An 8,409-nucleotide genomic window follows, 5' to 3' on the forward strand; every position below is an offset into this window, starting at 1 on the left:
CATGTTGGAATTGAACTCACTTTTGGTAGGTTTCAGCTCACCAGCCTTAAGAATGATTATAAGGATGACCAAGGAAGAAAACCAGCTGAAAACAAGCAGATGTTTCCTGGTGCAGAAGCTGTGAGACCAGGATGGATTAGGAGACATTGTCCAGGTGAGGGGTATGCTTTTCAGTGAAGTCACCGGTTTTAAATCTCCCTCTGGAAGAAACAAAATGGCCTAAAATTGTGCAGGTCTCACGGACCAATAGGAAGCTGCAACGTCATGTGTTGTTCTTATCTCTTGATTCTATCATTCATCAGCAAGGCCTGGCCAAGAGGTTAATAGGACATTAAAAAAATACAAAGAAATGGTTTTAAGACAAATTGTAACCACAATATCTCATGATATTATCATAACAGAAGTCAGCGGTGAAAGAGAAGGACAGTAACTGATTGGTGTAGTAACAATGTGCAGGTCTAGCAGAAGATTTGTGCAGACATTAAAGACAGGCTAGAAATCTTTCTTGGTTCTTCCACTCGCTGTTGGGTAGAATCTGGGTGGATAGACATGGGTGCTCAACTCCACAGTCCTCAAGACCCCCCCTAAAGGTCAGGTTTACAGGATATCCCAGCTTCAGCACAGGTGGCTCAATCAGGGGTTCAGGTTTCGACTTCACCATTTGTGCTGAAGCTGGGATATCCTTGAAGTGCCAGACCTTTGGGCCACACCTTGCCCTAGCTAAATATCCATATTAAGGCATCTACAAAGTTGGATTTGGGACATGAGGGTCACCCAAGGTCCTAATTGCCACTTACGTGCCCCACCCACATGTCCATATTAAGGCATCACAAAGTGGGGTGTAGGCAATGTGGTTACCTGATGTCATAATGCCAATGAGTTTATAACCTGGCTGTTGGTGCCCTCAAGTCAGAAGTCACCTGCTTACAAGACTGGTAACAACAAGAAAATGGCCTAAAGTAGCAAGAGGCGAGGCCTGCGGCACAGAAGCAGATCTGCCGCAGGAGCCATAGAAGAAGGATACATGTCAGCAGATTAGGTACCAATCTATTTAATATCATTATCTCTTACCAAAACCATCATAATCCCCCTGTAAGCTTGGGCATAAATAGTAGCTGTTTTGCCAGCCATTTTTCCAAAGCCTTGTTGATTTGTTAAAAGACTCCTCTTTAGGTCTCGCTAATTTTCAGTGAGTCTCACTTTTTGAAAAACAGCCTTCACATTGGAGCTCTCAGACATCAATGGAGTCTCAATTATTGAAGGCAATGCTTCCATTGAAATGTCCTTTCCGTGTTAAGAACCCCCTAATATTACTTGCTGTGATGATTGTAACCAAAGAGAATAAACTCTGCCCATCTCTTGCTTAAGATATATAGTAAATCAGTCGTTTTCTCATTTATCTCTGTAGTTGACTTAATAATACAGTGTTGGAATGGACCTGGACAGTCCGCTTGTGCAGCCACGTTGCTTGGTGTGCTTTGACACTGCTGCTACGCTGATGGGCATCAGTGGTAACCTGAAAACCTAGATAAAGAACTTGGAATGAAACCCTAAAATCAAAAAGAAGGCAGAAATCGTGCCAAGGGGCATGCCACCCTTTGTGCCATGCCTTGCCAATGAGTACATACATAACCTGGCTGTTAGTGCTCTCCAGTCAGAAGTCAAGTGCTCCTGCTTCAAGACTGGTAACATCAAGAAAAGGCCCGCGGCACAGAAGCAGATCAGCCGCAGGAGCCAAAGAAGACGAAGAATGGATACATTTCAGCAGAATAGGTACCAATCTAGTTAATACCATTATCTCTTACCAATACCAACATAATCCTAGGTACCAATCTATTTAATACCATTATCTCTTTGGTACCTAGGATTATGTTGGTATTGCTAAGAGATAATGGTATTAAATAGATTGGTACCTAGGATTATGTTGGTATTGGTAAGAGATAATGGTATTAACTAGATTGGTACCTATTCTGCTGAAATGTATCCATTCTTCGTCTTCTTTGGCTCCTGCGGCTGATCTGCTTCTGTGCCGCGGGCCTTTTCTTGATGTTACCAGTCTTGAAGCAGGAGCACTTGAGGGTCTGGGAGAGAGGAGCTGGGGTCTGGGAGAGAGGTGTTGGGGTCTGGGAGAGAGGTGCTGGGGTCTGGGAGAGAGAGGTGCTGGGATCTGAGAGAGAGGTGCTGGGATCTGAGAGAGAGGTGCTGGGGTCTGAGAGAGAGGTGCTGGGGTCTGGGAGAGAGGTGATGGGGTCTGGGAGAGAGGCGCTGGGGTCTGGGAGAGAGGTGCTGGGGTCTGGGAGAGAGGTGCTGGGGTCTGGTAGAGAGGTGCTGGGGTCTGGGAGAGAGGTGCTGGGGTCTGGGAGAGAGGCGCTGGGGTCTGGGAGAGAGGTGCTGGGGTCTGGGAGAGAGGCGCTGGGGTCTGGGAGAGAGGAGCTGGGGTCTGGGAGAGAGGTGTTGGGGTCTGGGAGAGAGGTGCTGGGGTCTGGGAGAGAGAGGTGCTGGGATCTGAGAGAGAGGTGCTGGGATCTGAGAGAGAGGTGCTGGGGTCTGAGAGAGAGGTGCTGGGGTCTGGGAGAGAGGTGATGGGGTCTGGGAGAGAGGCGCTGGGGTCTGGGAGAGAGGTGCTGGGGTCTGGGAGAGAGGTGTTGGGGTCTGGGAGAGAGGTGTTGGGGTCTGGGAGAGAGGTGCTGGGGTCTGGGAGAGAAGTGCTGGGGTCTGGGAGAGAGGTGCTGGGGTCTGGGAGAGAGGTGCTGACATAATCCTAGGTACCAATCTATTTAATACCATTATCTCTTAGCAATACCAACATAATCCTAGGTACCAATCTATTTAATACCATTATCTCTTACCAATACCAACATAATCCCCCCTCTAAGCTTGGGCATACATAGCAATTTTGCCAGCCTTGTCCAAAGCTTTGTTGATTTGTTAAAACTGCTCTTTAGGTCTCGCTAATTTTCAGTGAGTCTCACCTATTAAAACCAGCCCTTCACTCATCGGTGCTCACAGACATCAATGGATTCTCAATCATTGAAGGCAACCATTCCATTGAAATGTCATTTTCATATTCAGAGTCCCTGAGTATTACTTGCTGTGATTGTTTATAACCAAAGAAAATATAAGCTCTGCCCAGCTCTTGTTATGGTATAAATCTGTTTTTCTCATTTATCTCAGTAGGACGTAGGCACCTGCGCCATTAATAATACGGTGTTGGAATAGACGTTGACAGCCTGATCCTGCTGCCACGTTGCTTGGTGTGCTGTGACACTGCTGGAAACCCGAAAAAATAGATAAAGAACTTGGAATGAAACCTAAGCGTCAAAAGGGAGAAGAGGTAGGAAGCTTCATACCTGAACTCCAGATGAAACCCAAAAAGCAAAATGAGAAAGCAACCCCGTCTTAAAGGCAGGGTCTTTCATTTGATGTTGTATTTACATTTGCATATATATATATATATATATATATATCTTGTCTGTTCTCCATTTCTCACCATAACTTAACTCAGTATATATACAGTATATGTATATATATATTTTTTTCTGTTATATAGCTATAGCTTTCTCCTACCTACAAATTAACTGTTTCATTAGTGTAATACACTATAAAACATTTAATCTGTGACATAGCCCAATTTATCTCAGCAAGAGGGACAATGAAACTGGCTGCACCTGTACATTTAAAATGTTGGACCACCAACCTCAAAGAGCACCAAAAAGTATCTTAGAGTCAAGCAGCGTTTGTGATCTGCGTCACAGACCCAGAGTGTGTTTGACTTAAAGCAGCTACTTTGTGGGTTGTATCATAAACCGTCCATCCTGCACTTCTGGAATGAAACAGTAACCCTTATATTGCCTTAAAGGTCACTCTGGCGGTGAAAAGGTTAACTGCTGGACAGTTAATGTTCTGTTCTGCCTATCAGAACCAAAAGGGTTATCAAGTATATTTCCATTATCTGGGGGCATGTTACTTGTTTATCTGATACCTGTAAAAACAAATAACCAGACAGCCATTACCAAGATATTCTAAGCTAATTACGTATATATATATATACATATATATATATACATATACATATATATATATATATATATATATATATATATATATGCAAATATAACTGTATGCTCATCTGCATGTCTTAGGCAGGTCTGCAACCCCGCCTTTATATATATATATATATATATAGCAACTGTAAATATTACTGTATGTTCATTTGCATGTCTTAGACAGGTCTGCAACCCTGTCTTTCCCCATTGTCACCCAGCATACAGCACTTCCACTGCAGCAAGGGATTCTGGGAAATGACATGCAAATGAGCACTCAGTGCCACCTTTTGTCTCAAGCTCGTATTACACAAGCCAATCCTCAAGCCAATGCATGCTGTTTTAAACACAGCTTTTAAACAGAGGCTGGGATGAGATGCAAAGCCATTAGACCTACTCACATACATGTTTCAACCTAATATGTATGTATATATATATATATACACATATATATATATATATATATATATATATATATATATATATATATATACATACATATATATACACATATATATATATACATATATATATATATATATATATATATATATATACATACACATAGTGTTCGACAAACCTATACATTTGCTCGCCCCGGGCGAGTGGATTTAACCCCCGGGCGAGTAAATATTGGCCCAAGCAGCACACGTTTGGTACTAGGTGGCGAGTAGATTTTTTTGTGTGGCGAGTAGATTTTTTGGTGATTTGACAACCACTGTATATACATCTATATACATATATATATAAATATATATATATATATATATATATATATATATATATATATATATACATATATATATATATATATATACATATATATACATATATATACATATATATACATATATATATATATATACATATATATACTGTGACAGAAACCAGGGGATGGTAATAAATTCCGTATATAGGGCTCCCAGGATACTAGACAGTTTCTATCCTGTTTGGCCTGGGAGTGCAGCCTTATAATACATACACTCCATCCCACAGTTTGGCAAGCGCTGGAACTGAGGGATGAGAGATCCAGACCAGAGTTTGTCTGCTGCCTGATTTCTGTCACCTGTCATGCTAATTAGGAATCAGGTATGAAAGACTGATTTCCTGTTTGCTCTGGTCTCCCCACAAGAGCCAGGAGGCTGGAAGGCTGCTGAACTACAGAGGGGAGAAGCCTCTTCCCCAAACAGGTTCAATCTTTCTGTTCATTTGTGTAAGACTGCAAAAGTACCGTGTTTTGATGTTGGAAGTGGAAAAGCCACTTCCAACCCTGAGTCAGGGATATCTAAGTTAAGTTATCGCTCAGGTGAGCAGCTTTTGTTTTGATCTGTTTTCTGTTGTATGCACTGTGGCAGTCTCAGTGCCTGGGACTGAATAAACCAGGCATAGCCTGTTTAAAGGAACAGTACGTGACGCCTCATCATTTAACCTACCCTAAAAGACCGTGTTCTAAACAGTCCCGGACAAACGACGGAGCCCCGGAGTAAGCCGTTTGTCACATATGGTGGAGAATGCGGGCAAACCACTAGGGGGTCTGCGGGTTGAAGAACTTTGAAAAAAAAAAAAAAAAAAAAAAAAGTTTTTTTTCATCCTCTGCAAACAAGATGGAAGACGTGGTGGGTGCGCTGGTACGCAATGTCGCTGCCCAGAAAGACGTGAATGCAGCCCAGCAACAGCTGCTAATAGCCCAGCAAGAGATTAATGCCAACCAGCAACAGGCGAATGCAAACCAGCAACAGACGAATGAAGCCCTGCAAAACGCGAATGCAAACCAGCAAGAGACAAACCGCTTGCTGAGAGAGGAGCAACAGCGGTTCGCTCAGGGCTTACAGCAGGAACTCGAGATCCTGAGGGGGACTATCAGTAACCTTCCACTGGCAGCGGCAGCCCCAGTTCCGAAAATGACCAGGGCAAGCCACTACCTTCAGAAGATGGGACCCTCGGATGATGTGGAAGCCTATCTTCTCACGTTTGAACGCACGGCACAGAGAGAGGGATGGCCAGAAGCTGAGTGGGCTGGTCTAATCGCACCCTTCCTAAGCGGCGAACCCCAGAAGGCTTACTTTGATCTAGAGCCAGCCGAAGCTAACGTCTATGCAAAATTGAAGTTCGAGATCCTCGCCCGCCTCGGCGTAACCACGGCTGTTCGCGCCCAAAGGTTTCACGCATGGTCCTTCACGATGGATAAGGCCACCCGAAGCCAGATGTATGACCTCATCCACCTCGCCCAGAAGTGGCTACAACCCGAGATCAACTCAGCCAGCCACATCGTGGAACGGTTGGTCATGGACCAGTTCTTGAGGAAACTTCCCTCTGCCTTACGCCGTTGGGTCAGTCGGAGTGACCCCCACAATGCGGATGAGCTTGTGGCCCTCGTAGAAAGGTACAATGCAGCAGAAGAGCACCCGCAACCCACAGTCGTGGAGCAACCCCACTACCCGAGGTTCCAGGACTCTTCCAGAGACGGTAAAAGGGTACCGGGGTTAAGGGGCGCTGAAGAGCGGCGACCACCTTCACGCAGCACCAGCAACAGTGGTTCGCACACTAAGGGCAATAGCCAACATGGGGAGCCGGGAAAAGGCTCTAAGTGGGACACAGACTATGTACCTAAATGTGTAAATTGTCATGAGAGGGGCCACACAGCAAAAATCTGCCCACTAAATGATGAGCCCATGCAATGCAACAGCGTGGAACCTTATTCGCTGTTGTCCCAATGTATGGGCCCTAGCCCAGAGGACCCCTTGAATAACCATCTGTGGGCATTTGTAAAGGTTAATGGTAAGAGGGTTCGGGCACTTCTTGACTCTGGGAGCATGGTCACACTAGTGTCCGAATACCTCTTGCCCATTAAGAAGAAACAGGGAAACAGTTCACAAAGAGTGGCAATTTGTTGTATACATGGGGATAATCATGAATATTCCACTGTTGATGTTTTTTTTGAAACAGAGTTTGGTTCTTTAGATTTCAAGGTGGGTATTGTACCCAAACTGGCACATGATGTGTTAATAGGGACTGACTTTCCCCATTTTCTAAAAATGTGGTCCCCCGCTCAGAATAGCGCCCAGAGTTCAATAGCGGACCATAACGAAGTATTAGAAGAAACAAATCCTTTCCCTTTTTCAGAAATGGAGGTTGACGAGGGCCCAAATAAGAAGGGGGAAAAGGAGGAGTGCTGTAAAATTCCCTTCCCCATCACTACTTTGGTAGGGAATACCCCAAATCAAGATGTTGAGCAGACACTTACCACCCCAGAACCGGATAAGACCCTCGCTGACCTAGAGGTCAGTCCTGGGAGTTTTAAGAAGGCCCAGTGGGAGGACCCCACATTAGCGGTAGCAAGGGGAAATATACGGGACCAGAATAGTACTCCTGGCCAACCAGATAGGTCACTTGCTTACCCCTACTTCGAGGTAGAGAACGACCTAGTATATCGGGTTGATAAAAGGAAATCAGTTACAACTAAACAATTGTTGGTACCACGGACATTCCGTAACGTAGTATTACACCTCGCACATAGTCATCCATTGGGGGGACACCTAGGGGTGGAAAAGACAAAAGAAAAGGTTCTCCGAAGCTTCTATTGGCCTGGGGTTCTGGCAGAAATTACGAATTATTGTTCCTCATGCCCAGAATGTCAGATCACCGCCCCGTTCAAGGCGTACCGCAGCCCATTGGTACCCCTTCCCATAATAGAGGTACCATTTGACCGGATTGCTATGGATCTAGTAGGACCCCTAATAAAGTCTGCTAGGGGACATCAGCATATATTGGTAATATTAGATTATGCCACCCGATATCCGGAGGCAGTTCCCCTACGTAGCACCTCAGCTAAAAACATAGCAAAAGAGTTAGTAGTTCTGTTTTCCCGGGTCGGGATTCCTAAAGAGATTTTATCTGACCAGGGAACACCATTTATGTCCCAAGTAACGAAAGAGCTATGTAAACTCCTAAAAATCAAGCATCTCAGAACCTCAGTCTATCATCCACAAACAGATGGTTTAGTGGAAAGGTTCAATAAAACCTTAAAGAGCATGTTACGGCGGGCGGTTGATAAAGATGGGAAAAACTGGGATTGTTTGTTACCGTACCTGTTATTTGCCATTAGGGAAGTTCCCCAATCATCCACAGGCTTCTCCCCGTTTGAACTATTGTATGGCCGACACCCAAGGGGCTTACTGGATATAGCCAAAGAGACTTGGGAACACGAGGTTACCCCTTACAGAAGTGTAATAGAGCATGTTGCCCAGATGCAGGACCGCATTGCTGCAGTCCTACCCATAGTGAGGGAACACATGGAGAAAGCTCAAGAAGCACAGAGGAATACATATAATAAGGGTGCTAGGGTCAGAATTTTTTCTCCAGGTGA

At 44.6% G+C, this 8,409-nt stretch overlaps 1 long non-coding RNA gene across 1 annotated transcript; it reads left to right on the forward strand.

The window, feature by feature from the left end:
- Positions 1-903: 903 nt before the first annotated feature.
- Positions 904-3,221, forward strand: LOC142491970 (uncharacterized). The gene is made up of 3 exons (XR_012800621.1): positions 904-1,039; positions 1,409-1,773; positions 3,175-3,221. It is a non-coding gene; the product is annotated as an uncharacterized LOC142491970 (long non-coding RNA).
- The last annotated feature ends 5,188 nt before the right edge of the window (positions 3,222-8,409 follow it).

This window comes from Ascaphus truei, chromosome 4, assembly GCF_040206685.1.
Source record: "Ascaphus truei isolate aAscTru1 chromosome 4, aAscTru1.hap1, whole genome shotgun sequence".
NCBI lineage: Eukaryota > Metazoa > Chordata > Amphibia > Anura > Ascaphidae > Ascaphus > Ascaphus truei.